The following is a 26,761-nucleotide window of genomic DNA, read 5'->3' on the forward strand; positions in this document are numbered from 1 at the left end:
TGTCTTAGTCTCATGTCTCGGCATCATCCATGCCTCAATTCAGTCGGTTGGCACGAGAGTTTGGGGCACTTGACGCGAGAGCTAAGCTCGCTTATAACTTGGCCCAACAGTGTGAGAGTTTGGATACTTGGTGCAAGAGCTAAGCTTGTTTATAACTCAACCGAACGACACGAGAGTCTGGGACACTTGGCGCTAGAGCTAAGCCCTAAACCCTAAACCCTAAACTCTAAATCCAACGAGTAAAGACACAAACATGAGTTTTACATCAAACCCTATCCAAAACTACTCCCTACATCCATAGAAAAGGAGATCTACTCCATTGTGAGGGAAGAACAACCCCAAAACATAAAGTAAAGAACACTTACAACCCTTGATGTGTAACACCCACGAAATAATAAGTTATACCTATGGGTATTTTTCTTTTAGAATAAAAGGGAAATGGAAATAGAACCAAAAAGAAATTAAAAAAAAAAAAGGTTAAGGTTTGAACCTTAAACCTCCCACAAATGATAAAGTTAAATTAGTGTATAATAACCACTAGAATCATGAATGAAACATGAATAGCAAGGAATAGAAATTATAGATAAAGATAAAGAGTATGATTAAATAAGGGAACAAGAGAAAGACAAGTGGCTTTCCTCCTCTTTCTCTTGGTTATGAAAAGAAGCAAGCAAAAGACAAGTTGTCTTTCTTCCTTCTTTTTCTCTATTTTCGTGGGAATTAAGAGGGTGAGAGAGTAGAGGAGTAAAGGGATGAATTGGGACATGTTTCATCCTCAATGAGAATAAATAAGAATGAGAAGAGAAAGGAGAGAAAGTTTGGCTACTTCTTCCTCCTTCTTCTTTCTCCTCCTTCTTTCTCCTTCTTCCTCCTCCACCGAGACCTAAACCTCTCCCTCTCTCATTTCCGAAAATCCAAGCTAAGGTTTTTCTTGCTAAGAAAACTAATTCACAAGAAGGAGTCTTCAAGATCTACTCCTTACAAGAAAGAGAAGAAAAGAGAGAACGAGGAGGAGAAGTTTCTTCTTCCTCTTCACAAGGGTACCATCTTCCTTAGGAAAAACAAGCAAGAGGATGTAAGTATCCCCTCACCTGTGGTACAAGTTGTTTGTGTGTTTTCCATGAGGTTAGAATGCTTAAAAACTTAAGGTCACTTCTTGAAACTTTAGGCCAAGACTTGAATAAAAGATTTAGAGAAGTTTAAGACCTAACTAAGCATGCTCACTATGTTCTTATGATATGTACCCTAGTATAGGAGTTAGTTAATGTTTCTTATGCTTGTATGCTTACCTAAAACTTAGATCCATGCTCTTGAACTTTTGGCCAAAGTGTGAATAAAAGATTAGGAAGGCTTAAGACCTAAACTCAACATGCTCACTAAGTCCTTATGATATGTACCCTATGATAAGAGATCTATTTCGTGTTCTTATGCTTGTATGTAGCTTAAAACCTAAATTCATGCTCATGAAGTGTTCGGCCATGATAGAAGTAATTGACTAGGAGAGGTTAAAAATTTAGTCTACCATGATCATGACTTGCTTATTAATATGTTATGAAGAGTACTTAGTGTTTTCACACTTGTATATTGATTGGAACCTAAATGCATGCCACCTTAGGGAATTAGGGTTTCGGCCATGATAGAAATGAAGACCTAGGAGTGTTTAAAAATTTAAGCTATCACGCTCATGACTTTCCTTATGAAAAGGTAGGAAGATTTCTTAGGGCTTCATGCTTGTATGTTGTTTGGAACATTGATGTATTGCACCTTAGGGCTTCGGCCATGATGAGAATTAAGACCTAGGAGAGCTTAAAACTTACTCTAACATGCTCATGACTCTTCTTATGACATGATATAAAGCTAACTTAGGGTTATCATGTTTGAATGTTGCTTGAAATCTAGATACATGTCTCCTTATGTTTCGGCCATGATTAGTTTTAGGGTCCAAGGAAGCTTAAAATTAAATTTAGCATGCTCATGAATTTCCTTATGATATGATATGAAGTTAGCTTGATATTCTTATGCTTGTATGTTGTTTTGAACTTCGTTTCATACCCCTAAGTTTCGGCCATAACCAAGTTAAAAGACCTAGGGAGTTTAGAACCTAAACCAAATATACTCATTATGTTCTTAGTGATTTATGATGTGAAATTGGCTTAGGGTTCACATGCTTTTATGTTGTTTATAACTTAGAACTAGGCATGGTAACTTTCGGCCATAACAAGACCAAGAACCTAGGGAGCTTAGAACCTAAACCAAATATGCTCATTATGTTCTTAATGATTTATGATATGAAATTGGTTTAGGGTTCACATGATTTTATGTTGTTTAAAACCTAGGGATAGGCTTGGAACTTTCGGCCACTACATGGAATTAGGGTTAGAGACCCAATTATGATTTTACTATGTGTTTCACATGCTACGATATGAATGAAGAGATGCTAGTTAAGGTTTTCCATGCATGATTATGTTTCCTATGATGCACTATATGCTCATTTATGTATGCTTATGAACCATGCATGATAATGACTTTTATGATGTGATTTATGCTCAAGTATGCATGCTTTATGATATGACAAGTAATATGCTCATTTATGTATGTTTATGAATCATGCATTATGATGAATCTTATGATGTGATTTATGCTCAAGTATGCATGCTTTATGATATGACAAGTAATATGCTCATTTATGTATGTTTATGAATCATGCATTATGATGAATGTATGTTTATGAATCATGCATTATGATGAATCTTATGATGTGATTTATGCTCACGTATGCATGTTTTATGATATGACAAGTAATATGCTCATTTATGTATGTTTATGAATCATGCATTATGATGAATCTTATGATGTGATTTATGCTCAAGTATGCATGCCTTATGACATGATAAGTAAAGGCCTAAGAGTTGTTTCCCTATCAAGTGGGACTAAGAGCACTCTTTACGATATGATAAGTAAAGGCCTAAGAGTTGCTTCCCTATTAAGCGGGACTAAGAGCACTCTTTATGACATGACAAGTAAAGACCTAAGAGTTGCTTCCCTATTAGTTGGGACTAAGAGCACTCTTCATGATATGATAAGTAACTATGACATGTTATTTTACTTTGTATGGCTTGTACCAAGGGTGGGCTCCATAAGCGTCCCTAGGCCGACGGACTATGAACGGGTCTAGTAAAAAGGGATGTGCTCCTTAGTACACCCCTAGGTCGACGGTCGTAGTACGGACCTAGTTCCCTAGTAGGTTCGGGGCTAGCTACCATGTCCTAGAGATTGCACACATTTATGTATGTATGTGGTACAAGCCGGGCTCTCATGATGATATTATGTTCAAGTATTATATGATATGTTTTAAGACATCTTGCACATGACATGACACATGTTTTAAAAGACATCTTGCATGATATAATAAGTTATGATATGATATGCCTTTATGATTTGTATGACATGATACTCTTTTATTTATGATATGATATATCATGATATTTCTTTATGATGTGATATGCTCTTATGATTTATATGACATGATGCTCTTTTATTTATGATATGATATATCATGATATTTCTTTATGATGTGATATGCTCTTATGATTTATATGACATGATGCTCTTTTATTTATGATATGATATATCATGATATTTTTTTATGATGTGATATGCTCTTATGATTTATATGACATGATGCTCTTTTATTTATGATATGATATATCATGATATTTTTTTATGATGTGATATGCTCTTATGATTTATATGACATGATGCTCTTTTATTTATGATATGATATAGCATGATGTTACTTAATGATATGATATGTGATGATGCTCTGTTTACATGATACGATGATTAAATGATTATATCTTCATTGTTATATGCTTATGTGATTATGATATGAAATACATTTTTGTGAGTAGGAAAAGATCTTACTAAGCCTGTGTGCTTATAGCTTACTTTCCTTGTACCGCAGATAAAGGTAAAGAATGGATAAACTAGGGGAGCCGCAGGAGAGGCAAGAAATGTGTGTGGTGGTGGCTCGGCTAAGAAAAAGAAAAGACCTGCTTATGTTATTTTATGTTATGTTGACATGAACTAAGTTTATTATGTTGATGTTCCGCATGACTTCATGATACTTCCGCTGTTTTACTTTAGAAAGAAATTTTAATATGCATGTATGTTCCCCTCGCAAGTAAGTAACCCCCTACTAGCAGGAGGGGTGGGGCGTTACATGATGTGAGAAGAAGGGGAAGAAGAGATGCTTGCCGAGGTTTCCGATGTCTTGGTGATGCCTCCTTGCTCTGGAGATGGACGGAGCGTCAAGAGATGACGATGGATGAAGCTCGAGGGTTTCCCCCGAAGGGGAGAACCCTTTCCCGATGAGAGGGATGAAGTCCTGAACCAAAAGATCTCCCCATGAATAGGGTTCTTGACCCTTTTATAGGGTAAGGTACGGGTGCTGCACGGCCCGTGTCACGGTCGTGGGAGTTGACACGGCCATGCCTATCTTCTGTACTGGTTAAGTGGCACGGTCGTGCGAGTTGACATTGTAACACCCACAAAATTATAAGATATGGGTATTATTTTTCATTAGAGCATAAAAGTAAGAGGAATCAAAAGAAATAATAGAAATAAAAAGAAAGAGAGGTGAAGGTTTGAACCTTGAACCTCCGCACAAATAATAGAGTTAAATTGGTGTATGATAACCACTAGAATAATGAATAATAGATGGATAGAAAGGAATGGAAATTGTAGTTAAATGTGAGAAGAAAGAACTAAGTAAAAGAGCAAGAGAAAACCAAGTTGCTTACCTTCTCTTCCTCTTGGTTAAGAGAGGGAGCAAGAAAAAGGCAAATTGCCTTCCTACCCTCTTTTCCTTCTAATTTTCGTGGGAATTAAAGAGGGAAGAGATAGAGGAGTTAAGGGGGAATGAATAAGGACATGATTCCTTCCCATGATGAATAAATAGGATTTAGAGGAGAAAAGAGAAAGAGAATTGCTAATTCTTCTTCTTCCTCCTTCTTCCTCCTCCTTTTTCCTTCTCCACCGAAACTTAGAGCTCCTCTCCCTCATTCTCAAAAGTCAAGTTAAGGTTTCCTCCCTAAGAAAACAAATTTCCAAGAAGGAGTCTCAAGGATTATCTCTTACAAGAAGAAGAAAACAAAAAGGGAAAACTAGGAAGAAAAGTTTCTTCTTCCTCCTCATAAGGGTATCATTTTCTTAAGGAACAACAAGCGAAAATAGGTAAGTTTCCCCTCACTTGTGGTACAATAGTTCATATGTTCTTCCATGAGGTTAGATTGCTTAAAAACCTAGGAGTTCTTCATGAAACTTTCGGCCAAGACAAAAAAAAAAGAAAGACCTAGGAAATTTTAAGACCCAACTAGGATATGCTCAATATGTTTCTTGTAACATGTATCTTATGGTAGGGGGTTAATCTATTGTTTCTATGCTGGAATGTTTAGTTAGAACTTAGATTCATGATCCTAGACTCTCGGCCAAGCATGAATAAAAGAACTAGGTAAGCTTAAGACTCAAACTAAACATGCTCCCTTTGTTTTTATGATATGTACCCTATGATAAGAGAGTTGTTAACATTTCTCATTCTTGTATGTTGCTTGGAATTAGGATGTCTCCCTTTCAACTTTCGGCCATGATAAGATTAAGAGCCTAGGAGAACTTTAAACCTAATCTAAGCATGCCATGATGTTTCTTAAGATAAGATATGAAGTTAACATGATATGCTCATTCTTGTATGTTGATTTGAACTTTATTTCATGCTCATAAACATTCGGTCATGGTAGGATTAAGGGCCTAGGAAAACTTTAAACCTAAACCAAGAATGTCATGGTTTTCCTTAAGACAAGATATGAAGTTAACATGACATGCTCATGCTTGTAGGTTGGTTAGAATTTTATTTCATGCTCCATGAACTTTCAGCCACAACAAGTTTATATGCCTAGGAAACCTAGAACTCAAACTAAACATGCTCATGATGTTCATTGTAATAAATACTATGAAAATGATTTAGGGTTTGCCATGCTTTTATGCCACATGAAACCTAGTTACATGATTAACAAGTTTCGGCCATGGTAAGTTTATAAGCCTAGGAAACTTAGAACCTAAACTAAACATGCTCATGATGTTCCTTATGATATATGATATGATATTGGTTTAGAGTTCACATGCTTGTATGTTGATTTTAACCAAACGTGATGCTTGATAAGATTCGGCCATGACAAGTTTATAAGCTTAGGAAACCTAGAACCTAAACTAAACATGCTTATGAACCTAAACTAAACATGCTCATGATGTTCCTTTTGATATATGATATGATATTGGTTTAGAGTTCACATGCTTGTATGTTGATTTTAACCAAACGTGATGCTTGATAGGATTCGGCCATGACAAGTTTATAAGCTTAGGAAACCTAGAACCTAAACTAAACATGCTTATGATGTTCCTCATGATATATGATATGATATTGGTTTAGAGTTCACATGCTTGTATGTTGATTTTTAACCAAATGTAAGGCTTGATAAGATTCGGCCATGGCAAGTTTATAAGCTTAGGAAACCTAGAACCTAAACTAAACATGCTTATGATGTTCCTCATGATATATGATATGATATTGGTTTAGAGTTCACATGCTTGTATGTTGATTTTTAACCAAATGTAAGGCTTGATAAGATTCGGCCATGGCAAGTTTATAAGCTTAGGAAACCTAGAACCTAAACTAAACATGCTCATGATGTTCCTTATGATATATGATATGATATTGGTTTAAGGTTCACATGCTTATATGTTGATTGTTAACCCATGATCTATACATGTTGATAACTCTTATGATGTGCTGTGTGCCCAAATTATGCATGCTATTATGATGTGCTGTGTGCCCAAATTATGCATGTTTTTATGATGTGCTGTGTGCCCAAATTATGTATGCTATTATGATGAGCTGTGTGCCCAAATTATGCATGTTTTATGATATGTTAAGAAATATGATATGCATGATATGATAAGAATCATGATATGTAAGACATGCTACTTTACTTTATATGGCTTGTACCAAAGGTGGGCTCCATAAGCGCCCCGGGGTCGATGGACTAAGAAACGAGCCTCGTTAGGGATGGGCTCCTAAGTGCCCCTAGGTCGATGGACTAAGAAACGGGCCTAGTGTGTATGCCTTGTAGGGTTCAAGACTTGCTACCTTGGACCTACATGGGACGCGCGCATTTATGTATGTGGTACAAGCCGGGGCCCTCTTTATGTTGAAATTATGTTTAAGTATGTATATAATAAATTTTCAAAAGACATGTTGCATATATTTTCATGATACATGTTTTGAAAGTCATCTTACATATACTTTATGATTATGCCATGATATGCCATGAAACTTATGATTATGTTATAATATGCTAGGATGCACTTTATGATTACGTCATGATATGCCATGATACCTTACGATTTTGTTACGATATGCCATGATGTACTTTATGACATGATACAAGTTGAGGTTTTTTTTAATATGACATGATATGATAGGACGTTCTGTATTGTATGTTTATGAAAGTTACGATATGATGTTTCTATATATGATATGATGAGTTTGACTCCATGCTTTATGCCTTGTGATTATGCTATGCTATACGTTTTTTTTTGTGAGTAGGAAAGGGTCTTATTGAGCCTTGTGTGCTCATAGCTTACTTTCCTTGTACCACAGATAAAGGTAAGGAATAGATGAACTAAGGGAGCAGCAGGAGGGGCAAGAAGGATGTGTGTGGTAGTGGCTCGGCTAAGAGAGAAAGACCTGCTTTTATTCAATAAGAATTATGCTTAGTTTATGTTATTGTTTCATGACTCCATGACATTTAATCATGCTTTCTGGTATTATGACTTAAAATCATGTAAAGTATGTTATGTGACCTTTTCTATAAACAAAACTTCCGCTGTTTTAAGTAGAAAAGATTATTAAGATGCAAGTAAGTATGTAATAAGTAAAGTAACCCCCGTCCCTTAAGCAGGAGGGGCGGGGCGTTACAGACATGGCCATGCCTATCTTCTGAACTGGTTAAGTGGCACGATCGTGCGAGTTGATATGGTCATGCCTATCTTCTGCACTGGTTAAGTGGCACGGCCGTGCGAGTTGACACGGCCATGCCTATCTTCTGCACTGATCGTGCAGAATTGACACGACCATGTATCAAGGTCGTTCCTCTACTTGTAAGACATTTTAGTGCCACTTAACGTGGTAATATTGGGTTGGGGTCTTCATACAAGTTGTAGATCTTGAAGTTACCTACAATTCGGTATAAAAAAAAACCCAAAACCCCAACGAACCATAAAGTTATGCCTGTTTTACTCTTAGTATGCAGTGCAGGATTTGACACGGCCGTGTGCCAAGGCCGTGTCTCATAGAAACGAACTTTAGACCTTCAAGACTTAGTTTTCTCTGGTTGATATCTTTATAAGAGTTGTAGATCTTGAAGTTTTCTACATTTTGATATCTGGAATGACTCATAACTCCAAATGAGAAGAAAGTTATGGTCATTTAACTTTTGGTCTGCAGTGTTGGAAATCCCACATGGCCCGGACACCTTGGAAGCTCTAAACTCCACTTAAGTTTCATTTTTGCTCCAAATCGCGTCCTGTCAACAAGAAAACATACAAAGAGCATATCTCCGAATAAAAGAGTATTTATGCAGAATATATGCTAAGAGAGGTGAACATGCATAGAATATACGTGAATAAAGTAAGTGAATGTGCGTCAAAACATGTATAAATGATCATAAGATCTACACACATCATTGGTCGACCGATCCCTATGTTCGGTCGATCGATCCCTATGTTCGGTCGACCAATCCCTATGTTTGGTCGATTGATCAGGCCAAATCTTGAAAACAGAGTTAAGACAAATATTCTTACAAAATAAAATTAGCACAATATAATGTATGAGTAGTAAGATGCATGAATAGTATTTGACAATTAAAATGTCTTAATCTCTCAACTTGAAAACTTTCCCGGTTTCTTCAGTTAGATCAGCAACCTAGAGTTTGTTCCTTTTCAAAACATGACCTTACTGTCGCTCCTCTCTAGTTTCTTACCTCAACCTATCTACCAAACATTAATCCTCCAGACATATTTGGACTTTACCACTTAATATCGGATCAGCTCACCAGGACTTCCTCTTGATCTTCGGTCCTCCAGACTTATCAAGCTTTCCTGCCAAGTGTCAGGTTCTCTCGACCCACTTGGGCTTTCTGCCTAGTTTCCACGATCTACTAAGACTTTCCCGATTGAGTAAACATCCTTCCCACTCAATCAACTTGTTAGATCACAACATGACTTAACTTAAACCTTTGACAACATCAAAACTCATGTTTAATTCTGGTACACTTTGCACTAACAATCTTCTCCTTTTTGATATTTGGTAATCAAGTTTTACAGTTAAGTTTATAACATAAAGATAAGTAAACAAGCATTTGTTTTAAACTTTACTCTCCCCCTGAGTTTAACAACTCCCCCTGAATTCACTATTTCTCTCCCTTTGACACACATCAAAAATAGGGGAATCATAAATAACAAGGCTGAATTATTCCAAGAATGGAGTTAGAAAAAATTTTAAAACAAAGTTTTCTAAGCATAGCATTTTAAAATCTCAAGGAAAATGTGCTAAAAGTGGTAGTGATTTGGAAAATTATTGTAAGATAAGTTTTGAAAAATAAATTATTGAAAATAATTTTTGAAGTTCAAAGCATATGAATTCTAACCAAAAACCAAGTGTAGGATTAAGATTATAGAAAATAGTTTTAGAAAATATAGACTGTTTTATAAAATATTTTGTGCAAAATATTGATTTAGATTTGAGGTAAGATAAATTTTTAAAAACACAACTATAAAAATTGTAAGTCAAAATACTTGAAAATTCATATCTGAAAAATATTGCATCAAAGTTTGAAAAATTAAAAAATTTGTATATATTGTTTTTAGGCTTTAAAAAATGATTTAGCTTATATTTGAAAAGAATTTCAAAGCTTTCAAGTTAAAGTGATAAAGTTTTAGAAAGCATAAATTTGAAAATTATTTTATGAACATTGTTAGGAAAAATTTTGAAACAAGATACATTGAATTAAAAAGTCAAATTTTGAAAGTAAAAATTTCTTAAGAAATAGCTATAAAATTTAAAATTTTGAAATTTAAAACATTTTAAAATCTTTTGATGGAATGTTGCCCCTTAATTTGATATTTTCCTAAAAGTCCAAGCATGTTTTGAAAACTAAGAAAAAAATATCTTTATGATGAAATGTCTAACCTTCATACTTAACTGACTACCATAAGATAGCAGCTGTTGATTTAGGTTGGTCAATTTGAGCATTTGGTTCTAACTAATTTGTTACTAACTAGATAACTTAAATTGATCAATATATTTTATTTAAAGCCCAGATTTATAGCGATGCACTAACGTAAGCATCTAAAATCTTAGGCTAAGTCCTAAGTATCTCACACCATTCTATATTTCAAAATACACAAGAAAGGTATCCTACTGTGCTTGTGAAATGTTGGCTGCTAAAACTATAGGAGCATGCAATTCTACGATAAGGCCTATGCTACTCCAAAAAGATAAAATATTTTAAAATCTATTTTAAAAGTAAATTTGGAAAGGGGAATTTTGAAAAAAAAAATGAAAAACTAATTAATAATTTTCAAAAAAAATATGAGAAATAAAAGAACCTATTCCATAAAGCACATGCTCAATTGTCTTCTTAAGTTGCTAAATTCAGTTTCAAGTAAAGGTTTGGTAAATATATCAGCTAAGTTAGATTTTGAGTCAATATAGTTAAGTTCTATATTTCCTTTAGTGGCATGATCCCTAACGAAATGATGTTTAACTTCTATGTGTTTTGTTCTAAAGTGATGTACTAGATTTTCAGTTAGGTTTATAGAACTTATATTATCAATGTAGGTTTTCACATTTTTATAGTCTAAATTAAAGACTTTTAAAGTATGGGGCATTCATAACAATTGAGCTATGCATTCACGCATTGCTATATATTCAACTTTAGTAGTAGATAAGGCAACAAAATATTATTTTCTACTAAACCAACTAACTAAAGAGGAACCTAGTAGTTGACATCCTCCACTCGCACTCTCTCTATCTAACTTATAGCTAGTATAATCTGAATCAAAATAGTCAACTAATTTAAAATATGATGTTCTTGGATACCACATTCCTATATTTATGGTTCCTTTTAGACATTTAATTATTTTTTTAACATAAGATAGGTGAGATTCTGTAAGATACGGTAAATAAATAATAATTGTTATTGAAGAAATAACCTTATTGGATTTTCTAGGAATTTTTAGAAATTTTTCTGGATTTAAACGAAATCCGTATGACACATTTAAGGGAATGAATCTATTGGGCTTGGAGAAAGTCTATTTGGAATACCCATTTAAGTTGAGAGTTGATTGAGGAATTAACTTAGGGCTAAACCTAAGTATAAAGCTATCACTACAGTACCCAAAAGCCTTATACGTCGTTTGCTCTCTTCCTCTCATCCTTGACTCCGCCGTTCATCACAGCGCTACCCCGATGCCATGCCAGTTTCGTTCAATCCACCATCAGCAAGCCACCATCGCCACTCCTCCCTAGATGATGGACCTGATCAGAGGCCCATCGACACGTCGGATGGCCGTAAGCCCCAACTCATCGTACCCTAAGTAATGTTTCCTCTTCGATCTTCTGCTCTCCCTCGGGTGTCGCTACCTTCGCCAATCACCTAACATCGCCCGATGCCTGATCGATGGTATGAGCTATTGAGGAGCCTCCAGTCTCTACCTCACCTGTGCCCTAGCCTCTCCTTGCCGGTCGATTTCCCTTCCACTTTGCCGTCTCCATTTCTGTCGTCGCCAGCCTAGCCTAGTGATGCCATCGCTGGAATGAAGGGTCGACGCCACCCCTTGCACATTCTGTCCTAGACCTTCACTATCGCCCAATGCTATCGTGAGGTCATCGCCGCTACGTCATCACCATCTATTCTTCCCGATTCATCGCCTCAATGCACCTTAGCTTCGGCCATCATTGGTTGTGGGCAATCCACACCTGTATTCATTGGTGCCAGATCTCAGCTGTTGACGACATTTCAAGTGGCTAGCAACACCCCTCCACTGATCATAGTGGTCCTCTGCTGCCTTGCTGCCACCATAGAGGTAATCAATTATGTTAGCAATTCGAGCCGCAGAAATCGCTTTTTATGTTGCGGAAACCCCGAAGCTAGCCACGGATCTGTGCGAAGATAAATAAAATTGTACATGTACATGTTTGTCTACACTAGATCTACCTTAGATCTACATGAAAAAGAAGTATACCCTTGTAGCGATGCCCTTCGCTTATCCCGCTCGTCCAAATGGTTGCCGGATCTCGTAGAGTATCAAGTGTACACTCCTCTACACATATCCACACGGACAAAAGGTGGAGAGAACCACTTAGAGTGTGCTAGCACCCTTGAGTGGTTTCGGCAATGGAGGAGAAGGAGAGCAAGAGAAGAGAGGAAGAGGAAGAAGAAGCCTTGAATGAGAATTCACTCACCACCCATGTGGTCGGCCATGTAATACCAAGAGTCATGACTCTTGGTCTTCCTCATGAGGTGGCACACAATGATGTAGCCTTGATGATGTGGAACACCATCATTGGCCGGCCCATGCCAAGTCAAAATGAGGTGGCATTTGGTCAAGTCAAACTTGACCCTTCATCTTCCCTCTCAAGTCAAGTCAAACTTGACCTCTTATCTCCCATGGTTGATCAAATCTAACCTTTGATTCAAGTCAATTTAATTTAATGAATCTCTATTCATTGAATTAAATTAACTCAATAAATCATAGTCTAAATTAGACTCATTCGACACATGAATCAAATTGAGTCCAACTCAATTAGTCTAATTTGGATTACTCTTAATCCAATTTGGTTCATCACATGAACCTAATCCTCTTGGTCCATCATATGAACCTAATCTCTATCTAATTGCCCTTTGTGTGTGACCCTATAGGTTCTTGTAATGTTGGCAATGCTCCTAAACCCATTTAGAAACATAAATAATGAGCAGTATCTAGTAACACATCATTACTACCCAAGTTATAAAAATGTTGAGATCCAACATCACCATTGTGACTACTAATTATGACTCTCACAATATGTGACAATGTCCTTCTATCCTTGACATCTAGATTGAATTAAATTAACTCAATGAATCATAGTCTAAATTACACTCATTCGACACATGAATCAAATTGAGTCCAACTCAATTAGTCTAATTTGGATTACTCTTAATCCAATTTGGTTCATCACATGAACCTAATCCTCTTGGTCCATCATATGAACCTAATCTCTATCTAATTGCCCTTTGTGTGTGACCCTATAGGTTCTTGTAATGTTGGCAATGCTCATAAACCCATTTAGAAACATAAGTAATGAGTGGTATCTAGCAACACATCATTACTACCCAAGTTACAAGAATGTTGAGATCCAACATCACCATTGTGACTACTAATTATAACTCTCATAATATGTGATAATGTCCTTCTATCCTTGACATCTAGATTGATCAATTGAGGCATAGACCGTGTCATCCTCTAATCAATCTATGTCTTGAACTCCAAGTAGACTCACTCTAATCAAATGAGTTCAATATCTCATATTGACTCATTTGGGCATGGCCATGCACTTAGTGGTCTCACTCTATCAAGAATCATGATGTCACTCCCGCCATATAGGAGGAATAGATCCCATCTACATCACTCACATCCCTCCGCATAATTTGTTACATACCTAGTAGTCACCTTTATAGTCCACTCATTTATGGGTGACGTTTGACGAAGCCAAAGTATGCAACTCCTTATGTAGGGAACCATGGTGACTTCAGGTCGAAGGACTGATAGTCATACTAATAGTCACATGAGAAAGTATATGACACTCATATAACGATCCATGATACTTTCTCATAGCAGGTCATTCAGTATACATTCTCCAATGCATACCCATGTGTCAACTTGATATCTAATATCCATGACTTGTAAGATTAAGTCATCGAGTTGACCTACATGCTAGTCTCAGCACATTAACATTGCCCCTGAATGTTAATACTTGATTAGGAATGATTAAGAGTAGTGTTCTCTATATCATCTCACTATCAATTCAACCAATCGATTGATATAGACAAGAACCTTCCACTCAAGGACGCTATTATACTTAGTTACTTGGTACCAATACAAGTAAGTATAATAACCATAAAGAAATGCTTTTATATATATAGGAATATGATACATCGAGTCCATACAATAATCATCACATGATTGGCTCTATGGCTCTCACTAACAAATTAAACCTAGTAGAGGATTTGGTACTGGATCTAAACTTGGTACTGATTTAGGGCAAATGTGTTGGATGACAATTAACTATCTTCTCTTTGGATTCAACGAGGGGGTTTCCTATTCATCACAGCTACGATTGGGATCTCCACCGAGCTGCTGCAGTATAAACTAAGGTAACAAACTAGTTCTGATCAGATTGATAGGTGGATTAATTTGTGCTTGTGGTTAGTTTGGGATTGATTTAGGAGTGTTAATCTGTTGTTGTTAATGCATATTTGATTTCAATCTTTTATGGTGGTTAGGTTAATCAGTTGTAGGTTGATTTGAATGATTTTATGAGCATTAATAGGAAGTCATTAATTGTTATTGTGATAAGTGATGAAAGGATTTATGAATGAGATTAATTGATTCATGGTTGGAATTTCGAATGTGATTTGGGTGGATGATTTAGTTAAACCTAGTTTAATTAATGAATGAGATAAATTATCAGATTTGATGGTTAGCAATTGATCATGTGGATGAACTATGTATGTTGGGTTTATGATGCTTAGTAGCTAATTTAATGGATTAAACGATTGGATGATTGTTGGATTGAGTTGTATTGTGATGATGATGGTTAGAATTTGATTATAGATTAAGGATGATTGATAGCTATCGAATGGATTAATTCACAGGAAGAGTGGATGTGATCGAATAGAGAATTAATTGAAGTTAATCATTAATTAGGATTGATTAATGATCATTAGATTAGGGTTTTCTTCTAATAGTTTAAGCTTTGGATTTAGCTAGCTAATGCATGTTGTAATTAGCTAAACTGTACTATTGGTTACAAGACTCTGATTCGAGGTGAGCACATCGATGTGAGATTTGTTTAGTTCTATCTACAATAAAGGCGTGTACTTCTTACCTTGATTCTTTAGTTCTTTGACCTTAGTGCATGAGTTATATTTAGATAGTAAATGTATTTACCATAACTCCACTCGTATTTTTGTTAAGCTTGATACTTATCCACTCAATCTTTGATGTCTATACAGTCTCTCATTGTCATTTATGATACTTAGCAAATACTAGATACCATATTTACTTTCTTTGATGGATGTTTATTCACATACCTTATTGAGCATGCTGGCTTACTGTAGCATACCTGATTTTTGTTTATATATATGATGACTGTTGCATCCTACACATCATATCATTGCATGCATGTCAACGGCAAATTCTCCCTTATGGTCGAGAGAGTCATTGACCAGAGCCGCACACTCAGCCACTCATGGGTAGTGGTAGCTAGAGTATGTGTCGCTTGTCCTATCGTGCCCCCACTCGGCCACTTATGGATAGTACTAGCTGGAGTTGCGAGCAGCAGTGACCCCATTGCTATGTAGCTAGTTAGCTACACAACACTTGTCCACTCGGCCACTCGAGAGTAGTGATAGTTGGAGTGTGTACAATTGTCATTGTTCTGGTCTCTCAACATACAGGAGTCATGGTGTAGAGGGGTGGGTGGAGTGACTATCCGTGCATATGATGTTATTATTATATTTGCTTATATTGTTGTTTGCTTACTTATGCTACTATTTTATTGTATCCATGTGATATGCTTACATATGTTGAGTTATATCTGTCGCATGTGTTAGAGACTAGTTTACTTATTGGTAGTATGTATATACCTCACATGTTACCCTTGTAGATTTGAGCAGTATTATTACAGTTCTTTACTACCCCTGACTTTCTATTACTAGCTTAGTATATAGATTCAGGTATGGATATTTATTATGATATTTCTATAGTTCATGATACTTTTCCCTATGAGACTGTATAACTTTGAGTCTCTAGATATATATCATGCTCATGCACTATCTATCTATTACTCGTTGAATCCCAGCACTCGTCACCCCATAAACTAGTTTTCTGTCGCCAGGTAGCAGGTAAAGGATTTATGGAGTCGCCTGGAGATCCTGCCCGCAGTCCCATGTCACATCAAGCGACTTCTTTTATTATTGCTTCCGTTCGCATTATTGTCTTTGGACTTATTTGTGTATTGTATCTTTTGTATGGAGTTTAGTTTTGTGGTTTCTTATATTTGGTTTGATATTGTTGTGTCAAGCCAAGCCATCTCGCAGTTAGTTGTTTTGTAGTTTTGCATTCATTATTTTGAGACTTCCGTTGTGTTTTGTTACAACCGTGTGAGCTTCTTATTAAACAACTATGTGGTTATTCCAGCCATATGGGTTGTGTATATAACTGCGTGGTTGTTTATATTCCAACTGTGTGGCCTATTGATAGATTGTGAGTAACCTTGTGGCATTGTATACTAGTTTTATTTGTCACCGCTACAGGGGAGGTGTTGTCAGATTTTCGTCAAACAACCTTACCCTCAGTGTGTGACAAATTCTTTGGCGCATGTCTGATAACGAGCACACATACTTAATGCAAATAATATGTCAGTTCTACTTACAGTTAAGTATAGTAAGTTACCTATCATGCTTCTATATATTTTAAGTCAACTGATTTACCATTTGGGTCACTATCAAGGTTTATGTTACTTGCCATAGGCATTTTTAGTTCTTTAGAGTTTTCCATACCAAATTTTCTAATTAGTTCTTTTGTGTATTTACTTTGGTGTATGTAATTTTCTTCTTTAGTTTGTTTAATTTGTAGGTTTAGAAAATAGTTTAACTCTCCAAATAAACTCATTTTAAATTGATTTTCTATTAAAATTAAAACTCTTTTAAAATTTTGAGTTGGTTGTCTCACGCCCCAGAGGAGTCCCTGTCCGAGAAAATTTCGGCAGCATCTCCCCTGTACGGTGGACAATCTGAAACTTTTCTACATCTCACAAATACCTCAGCCACAGGCGGCTGGAATAACAACAGTAAATAAAATCAATCACCACGCAGTTTATATATGTATTCAGCCTCTGACTGTCACAACCACGCAGTTAATAAAAATAAACAACATAGTAATACTCTGACTCGAAATCAACCCTACTCAACTACACTCGTAAAGCCCAAATCCGATTTTTCTTACCTCTTCTGCCGTCCAGGCAGGCATGTAGTAGAGTAAATCCAAATCATACTAAAAGTCCATCCAACAGAAAGATTCCATACAATATCCATATGTAAGTCCAAAACAAAACTAACACAAAGTCTGATAGCAAAAAGCTAGAATGAAACAACAACTCAAAAACCAGCAGAGGAGTAGCACTACGTGCAGTGGGGACTAGCGACTGGAACTCCCTCCTGACAGCATCAACCTGAAAATAACAACAATGGAGGCGGGGTGAGTCCAACACTCAGCAGGTACAATTGATATACAAAGTAGGGAAACAACACCTAGCACTAATCATGCGTACAGTCTCCTGATAAGAAAGATAAAAATGCATCTGAAGTAAACAGGAGAATACTGTACTAACCAGGTCCTGAGTATAAGGTCAAACAGTCCGAGTGATAAGGAAATCCTGTATGCATGTCAAACATAGGTATCCAAACAATATGCAACATATAAATGCAGCAAACACAAGCACAAGCAATAAATGCATCATGCATATGATGCCAATGATGCGTCCTGGTCACCCCTGACGCCAGTCGATCATCTCACACACAATAGTGAGGCCGAGTGGGTAGGGCTGTGACAACCGTGCACTCTGTCGTCACTACTCCTGATGAGTGACCGAGTGGACGGGATGCTGTCAGAGTACACCTATACTCCTACCCCAAATCATAAATGGGGGAGTGTAATGCTCTCATCTCCCGGTACACAATGACGGGGAGGAATCCCTGACGGATAACACGTTGTGTCACACTACCCATGAGCGGACCAACGGTGCCTAAAGTCCCTGCTGCAACACACTCTGCCTGAATCGACCACTAACCCATGAGTGGTGGTGTGTGCAGATCCATGTAACTGGCGATGTACTCAGCAATAATGGAGCGGACTATCGCACAGCATGCAATCATGCAAATGATGCATGGCAATAACCATATAAACATCCTGACCTAATCCATATATATAGAAAAGTGCACCCTAGGTCAACGAATCATATTGAATCAAAGGTACACAGAAGGTATAAAAACCTAGGTCCTGAACATGGTCAAGCATGGTATATCACTACCCCCTATAAGCATGTATAAACAGGTAAAATATACATGAGATGCAAATCAATCAATCAATCAAGCACGTACCAAGATTTGGATAGTGATTAACCGAAACAGATAAGAAACACAATTAATGCAACATGTTAATTCCATTACTAAGCATATCAAAGACAAAAAAGTCAAAAGTACCCGCCTCCGAAAATAGAAAGGTCCAATCTGACTCCGAGATACTCGTCTCGCGTAAAGGTCCTGTATATTAAACATAAGGTCTAGTTTAGCTAATTCTATCATACCACAAAATTAGCCAAATTAAATTCTAATCCAATTAAATAATAAGTTCATCCTTAATTCCAGTATCAACCCATAAACCTATTTCATATTCATCATCATAATAATCCAATTCCAACCTAATTCAATGTATTTACCAAATCTAACAATCCTCTACATCATGCATCCATTAACTAAACTAAATCCTAATCCAGTGATTAATTAGGGTTCACTTCATTAACCCTAATCGTTCCACCTTCTAATTAGGCCTTACTATAGCATATCTCATCATAGATTCAACACAAAAACTCGCCTAAGTCTACTTACCCAGAAAGTTGCTGCTGGATCCAGTGGCCTTGTATATCTCTGATTTCCCCGCTGAAACAGTGTTGCTGGCCGAAATTCAAGCTAAAAAAACCCAATTGTTGATGTCGGAATACTTCACAACAGAGCCTTCCTCTCCCTCACAGCGCCCAACCGTGACTAGATCAGAAACCAAGAAGAGGATTAAGATCAAACACAGAGATCAAACCCAACTACAACTTGGTATGGCACTTACCTACAAAATCGTTGACAAAAAAAAATGAAGAGGAGAAAGGAGAAAATCGGAGGTTGGCCGAGACTAGGGCTTAGCGTCGACTGTGATCGTCGCTAGGGTATAGGGGCAGCGGACTAGGGAGGAGGAAGGGTGGTCGGCGCTCTCTGTTCGACAGCAGCGGACGGCGGAGAAGCTAGGGCTCGGCTCTCCAGTGAAAGGGGCGGTCGACTCTAGGGTCAAAGACGGCGGCGTCGGCAGAAGGAAGGCCGGCGGTGTCTCTAGGGCACGGCTGGCGCAAGTGTTGCCGACGCTTGGGAGAAGAGAAGAAGATGTGGCGGCGGAAGAAACTACCGTGGCCGGCGGTTAGGGCAAAGAGGGGAAAACGAGCGGCGTCGGGAAGAAGGAATGAAGAGGGCTCGGGTACGCTCGGCACGAACAAGAGAAGAGGGAAACGGCGACAAATAAAACTGGAGGAAAAGAAAATAAAAACAAATAAAGAAAAGAAATAAAAGAAAAGCAAACTTTTCCTCGCTTAAATGGGGTAGCCTAAACAGGCTTTCCCGGGCCCTGTTTTTATCCCCGTTAACTTGTCCATACGAGCTCCAAAAAATTCTCGAAAAATTTCCAAAAATTCCGGAAAATTCCCTTATTAATATTCGCCTATTCCCGGTATTTTACATTCTCCCCCACTAATAAAAATTTGGCCCCCAAATTTCGTTATCTACCATCAGCAAGTACCAATAAGAGATATAGAGTATAAATGCTAAACGGTAAATTAAATCACATACCTCAAGTGAAAAGATGGGGATATCGAGCTCGGATAGTGTCCTCGAGCTCCCAAGTAGCCTCCTCGTTTGTGTGATGCTGCCATCCGACTTTAACCAGCCGGATAGTCTTGTTCCGCAACTGACGCTCTTTCCGGTCGAGAATCCGTACCGGAACCTCCTCATACGTAATGTCAGGCTGAACTGGAACTGGAATATCTGCCAGCACATGTGTCGGGTCAGGTACGTATCTCCTCAGCATAGATACGTGAAATACATCATGGACGCCTGACAGGGACGGTGGTAGTGTCAATCGGTAAGCTACTACTCCGATCCTCTCCAAGATCTCGAAAGGACCAATATACCGCGGAGCTAGCTTACCTCTGAGGCCAAATCTCTTCACCCCTTTCGTGGGCGAAACTCGTAGAAATACATGGTCGCCAACAGAGAACTCTAGTGGTCTGCGTCTCCGATCAGCATAACTCTTCTGACGATCCTGCGCCTCTGACATCCTCCGTCTGATAGTACGGACCAACTCTGCATCCTGCTGAACTCTATGAGGTCCCAACAACTGAGCCTCTCCAACCTCATCCCAAAGGACGGGTGTCCGACAAGGTCTACCATACAACGCCTCAAATGGTGCCATCTGGATAGCCGAATGGAAGCTGTTGTTGTAGGCAAACTCTACCAACGGCAGATGGTCCTCCCAACTGCCTCCGAAATCCATAACACATGACCTCAGCAGGTCCTCTAAAGTCTGAATGGTCCGCTCTGACTGTCCATCTGTCTGCGGATGGAAAGCTGTACTGAAACGGAGCTGTGTGCCCAAGGCCTGCTGCAGACTCTGCCAGAAACGAGACGTGAACCGTGGATCTCTATCCGAAATGATACTCAACGGAACACCATGTAGTCTGATGATCTCTCGAAAATACAGATCTGCCAATCGATCCAGGGGATCTGTCCTCCGAATCGCTAAAAAGTGCGCGGATTTGGTTAATCGATCAACGATTACCCAAATCGCGTCATGGCCTCGTCGTGTCCTCGGCAACCCTACCACAAAGTCCATGGTAATGTGATACCACTTCCACTCAGGAATAGGAATCCGCTGAAGTAACCCTGCAGGTCTCTGGTGCTCAGCCTTCACCTGCTGACAAACAAGACACCTAGCTACGAAATCCGCGATGTCTTTCTTCATGCCGTTCCACCAATAGGAATGCCTCAAGTCTCGATACATACGGGTTCCACCTGGATGAATCGCAAATCGAGAACGGTGTGCCTCCTGAAGTAGCTCCTGTAAGACCGGATGAGACTGAGGTACGCATAATCTGCCTCGGAAGTATATGATACCCTCCTCGTCTCGTGTAAATTCGGTCTGCTGCCCGGAAGCTAAATGACTGCTAATAAACTGCAAATGTTGATCACTAGCCTGTGCCTCTCGGATCCTCGTCCTGATCGACGACTGAGCAACCATGGTAACAAGAATACCCTGCTCTGCCGGTCCCTGCTCCTCAAGATCTAACTCCGAGATACTCTGAATCAAGTCCGTGACTGAAGTCCGGTGGCAAGCCAAAGTCCCTCTAGACTTCCTGCTGAGTGCATCGGCAACCACATTAGCTTTCCCCGGGTGGTAGCTAATGGTACAATCGTAGTCCTTCAGGAACTCCATCCATCTCCTCTGTCGAAGATTAAGCTCCTTCTGAGTGAAAATATATTTGAGACTCTTATGATCAGTGAGAATCTCAAATGTGATACCGTATAAATGATGTCGCCATAGCTTCAGAGCAAAGATGATGGCAGCTAACTCCAAGTCATGAACTGGGTAGTTCTTCTCATGCTCCTTCAACTGACGAGAAGCATAAGAGACTACTATATCGTGCTGCATCAGAACAGCGCTCAAACCCTGAATAGATGCGTCGGTGTAGAGGACATATCCGTCCTCTCCAGAAGGTAAAAATTCAAAATCGGAGCCGACACTAGTATCTGCTTCAGCTCCTAGAAGCTGGTCTTGTCATCCTCAGTCCAAGTGAACTTCACGCCTTTCCAGGTCAGGCGTGTCAGTGACATAGCTATCCGAGAGAAACCCTTAACGTATCTCCGGAAATATCGAGCCAAACAAAGAAAGTTGCGAGCCTCTTCTATAGACTCCGTCTACTTCCAACGGTAACAACCTCGATCTCCTGTGGAACCACGGTATACTCCTACTGGTGACCGTGTGTCTCAAACATCTCACAGAAGACAACCAAAATACGCACTACTGATCTTCACATCTAGATGTTTCAGTCGAAACATCTCTAGAACTATGCAAAGATAGTGTACGTGATACACCTCAGATCAGGAATAAAACACCACATCATCAATAACGATAACGAAATATGATCCAATATCCTAGGGATACCCAAATCATCTAGTACATGAAAACATCTAAGGCTCCGCAAGCCCTAATGGTAAAACCAATACACATAATGTCCGTATCACAGACATTCCCAATCCATAAGATCCTCGACAATAAATCTGAAATATGATCACCAACGATATAAATCATCTAAGCATAGATCCTCCAATGTGAGAGCAACGCTCCATCACAGAAAATACCACATATGTGGGAGCAACGCTCTACCACAAGAAATCCTCAATACGTAGGAGTAACACTCCATTACAAATAATCTATAACATGTATCTGCAATAGATATGGGAGCAATGCTCCGCTACAAGCAATCCGAAATATGTATATGTGGGAACTCCGCTCCACCACAAACGATCCATAAGTGTCAAAGGCACCTAACTATCCAACTAAAGGCTGCACGAGATCACTCGACCACATATCACTGTGGGCAGCCAAAGGTATAAACAACCTAGTAAACAAATCAAATCCATAGTCAACTCTATCATCATCCTAATGGGTTGGTCACCCACTAATAGGAGAATTAGTTGACAGGGTTATACAACCAATAACATAATGTAGACACTCAGCATTCTACATTCAACATAGGTAGAATCATCATGATGCTACCCACCATACACCTGGCACACATGCACACACAACATATGTATGATCGACATAATTCTCCAATTAGTACACACCAAACATACCCACAACATAGGCATAAATCATCGTGCTACCTCCAACAATGCATACCGAACCCGTGTGCATATATCAACATAGGTATAATCGACAATACACCTCAAACAACCTCACATGGCATATATACACCTATGCCAAGAGTATAACCAACATATACTTCCAATAAAGCATACTAAACCCAGGTGCACTCACATATCAAAGATAATCAAAAGATACCTCAGATACCACACCAAACACATATGTACATATCACAACTCAGATTAAATCGACAAAATGCCTCCATCAAAACACCACCGATGTACTTATACTACATCTCGGATTTAATCAACAAGATATCTTCAATAATACCTCCAAATACATACACCCAACTACATATCTATGATCCACAAGGAACCTTCAAACCATATCAGAACATGGATACATATACTACTTGCAAATGGACAGTCTACCACAGGACTCCTACAACCCAAAACAATCATGATATACATGCAAAATCAGCATACCAGCTCAATCAAAGAGACCTACCTTATGCTACCAACACTCATGGGTTACCGGTATATCTAAACAAAATTCATGCATATGTATCAAGCATGAATACATCAATCAAAGGCAACCCAAAATAAAGCAGCCTAATCATCCAGTAACAACCCTGCTCTAGGTTCAAAGGAACTGGTATTGGACAAGAAAAATATGCACACCGTGGTATAACATTGCCAGTCAATGTCATACACTACCAAGACTATATCCCATGGAAAAAATTTTATCATCATAAATCCAAATATACTCTCCCAGTTTACACAAGTAACGATTGTATCCCATAAGTGTTAAGCAATTAGCTCTACACTTCCTTACACCAGCGGGGTCACATATCCCAACGCACCCTCTAAGTTATCCCACCAGGTGTATACAGTCCACAGTCAAAGTCTTCATGGAATAGGATACATCGATCCTTTATAAACTATCCAAGCTGAAAATGATTTTTGACTAAATCAGTCCTTCCCACGTCAGTACAAAACATGTACTCAAAGGTGCTCTAGATACATAACTAAGCACAAATAAGCTAAAGGTTCGAACCTAAAAAAAATAGATCATGGCAATCCTTTACTGATCAACCAACAAAACTAAATCAGATGAATAAATCTCTACTCCCCATGAGGGCAAGTTAGCACTCAAAACATCAATCATTTTTTATCCACATAGTCTCATATCAGAGGAAGCATATATCAAATTTTTTTTTTCATCCTGTTAACTATCCATAACCAACCAGATTTATTAAAATCTCATAGGCACATTCAACCGTAAACTCTCCAGCACCCAATTTATAATCTGATCACCAACCATAATCATCAAACCTGTGAATATCATAAATGACACTCACTATGTCACCATCAATGACAACCCAAATATAAATCATCAAAATAGTTATCCACTAATAGATCATCAAAGCAAATATCTAGTAATTGATCATCAGACAACCACATAACATTTACTCTCATAAATCATTAGAAATCAACATATCCTAATATCTGATCTCACAATATCCCTCAACCTCAAACCATTCTCAACAATGATCAAACATGGTAACCCCCAATGATCAATTTCCATCGTACCTGGTACCCTAATATCCAAAAGATATGAGTATAAAACTCTCCTGGCTAAGTCAACAGAAATATATAGGTATCATCCACTACCCAGCTAACAATAGCAGAGGCTAGTATGTGCCTCCATCTCCTACGAGTAGTAACAGAAGCTAACACTACTGATGGTATGATAAGAAAAATCACCAGAGATTATAATCCTTTATCTCTATTGAGGTCAACCATCCTCAATGGCTAACCCATCACAAGTAATATGTGCTACAGCAACCAGACAGGTACTAAATAAAGAATGCTAATACCTGTCATAAATTATAAAATTAAACATCATACCTATATGCCATCTGGAGATGTTCCGTCGCTGTCCAGTCCCCAATTTGACCTCAAAATTCCGAACGTACATATCGCCGGAAATCCAAATAAATCTGAAACGGAAATCCTAAACATAACCAAATCGAAAATCCAATAATGCCCAGTTTGACTCGCAAACCTGGCTAACCCAAATATCCAGAATACCAACAACAGGTATCCGATAAATCTCCAGAACACCAAAAGCAGGTATCATAACCCGCTCTGATACCAAATAAATTGGTATCAGATAAATCCCGAAAATCCAAAATACGAAACAAAAGATCGTAAAATTATGCTCTGATACCACTAAATTGTCACGCCCCAGAGGAGTCCCTGTCCGAGAAAATTTCGGCAGCATCTCCCCTGTACGGTGGACAATCTGAAACTTTTCTACATCTCACAAATACCTCAGCCACAGGCGGCTGGAATAACAACAGTAAATAAAATCAATCACCACGTAGTTTATATATGTATTCAGCCTCTGGCTGTCACAACCACGCAGTTAATAAAAATAAACAACATAGTAATACTCTGACTCGAAATCAACCCTACTCAACTACACTCGTAAAGCCCAAATCCGATTTTTCTTACCTCTTCTGCCGTCCAGGCAGGCATGTAGTAGAGTAAATCCAAATCATACTAAAAGTCCATCCAACGGAAAGATTCCATACAATATCCATATGTAAGTCCAAAACAAAACTAACACAAAGTCTGATAGCGAAAAGCTAGAATGAAACAACAACTCAAAAACCAGCAGAGCAGTAGCACTACGTGCAGTGGGGACTAGCGACTGGAACTCCCTCCGACAGCATCAACCTGAAAATAACAACAATGGAGGCGGGGTGAGTCCAACACTCAGAGTACAATTGATATGCAAAGTAAAGAAACAACACCTAGCACTAATCATGCGTACAGTCTCCTGATAAAATAAAGATACTGTACTAACCAGGTCCCGAGTATAAGGTCAAACAGTCCGAGGAATAAGGAAACCCCGATGCATGTCAAACATAGGTATCCAAACAATATGCAGCATATAAATGCAGCAACCACAAACACAAACAATAAATGCATCATGCATATGATGCCAATGATGCGTCCGGTCACCCCGACGCCATCGATCATCTCATACAAAAGTGAGGCCGAGTGGGTAGGGTGACAACCGTGCACTCTGTCGTCACTACTCCCGATGAGTGACCGAGTGGACGGATCCGAGTACACCTATCCTCCTACCCCAAATCATAGATGGGGAGCACAATGCTCTCAACTCCCAGACACGATGACGGGAGGAATCCTGCCGGATAACACGTTGTGTCACACTACCCATGAGCGGACCAACGGTGCCTAACAGAGTCCCTGCTGCAACACACTCTGCCTGAATCGACCACTAACCCATGAGTGGTGGTGTGTGCAGATCCATGTAACTGGCGATGTACTCAGCAATAATGGAGCGGACTATCGCACAGCATGCAATCATGCAAATGATGCATGGCAATAACCATATAAACATCCTGACCTAATCCATATATATAGAAAAGTGCACCCTAGGTCAACGAATCATATTGAATCAAAGGTACACAGAAGGTATAAAAACCTAGGTCCTGAACATGGTCAAGCATGGTATATCACTACCCCCTATAAGCATGTATAAACAGGTAAAATATACATGAGATGCAAATCAATCAATCAATCAAGCACGTACCAAGATTTGGATA

This window comes from Zingiber officinale, chromosome 4B, assembly GCF_018446385.1.
Source record: "Zingiber officinale cultivar Zhangliang chromosome 4B, Zo_v1.1, whole genome shotgun sequence".
In the NCBI taxonomy this organism is placed as follows: Eukaryota; Viridiplantae; Streptophyta; class Magnoliopsida; order Zingiberales; family Zingiberaceae; genus Zingiber; species Zingiber officinale.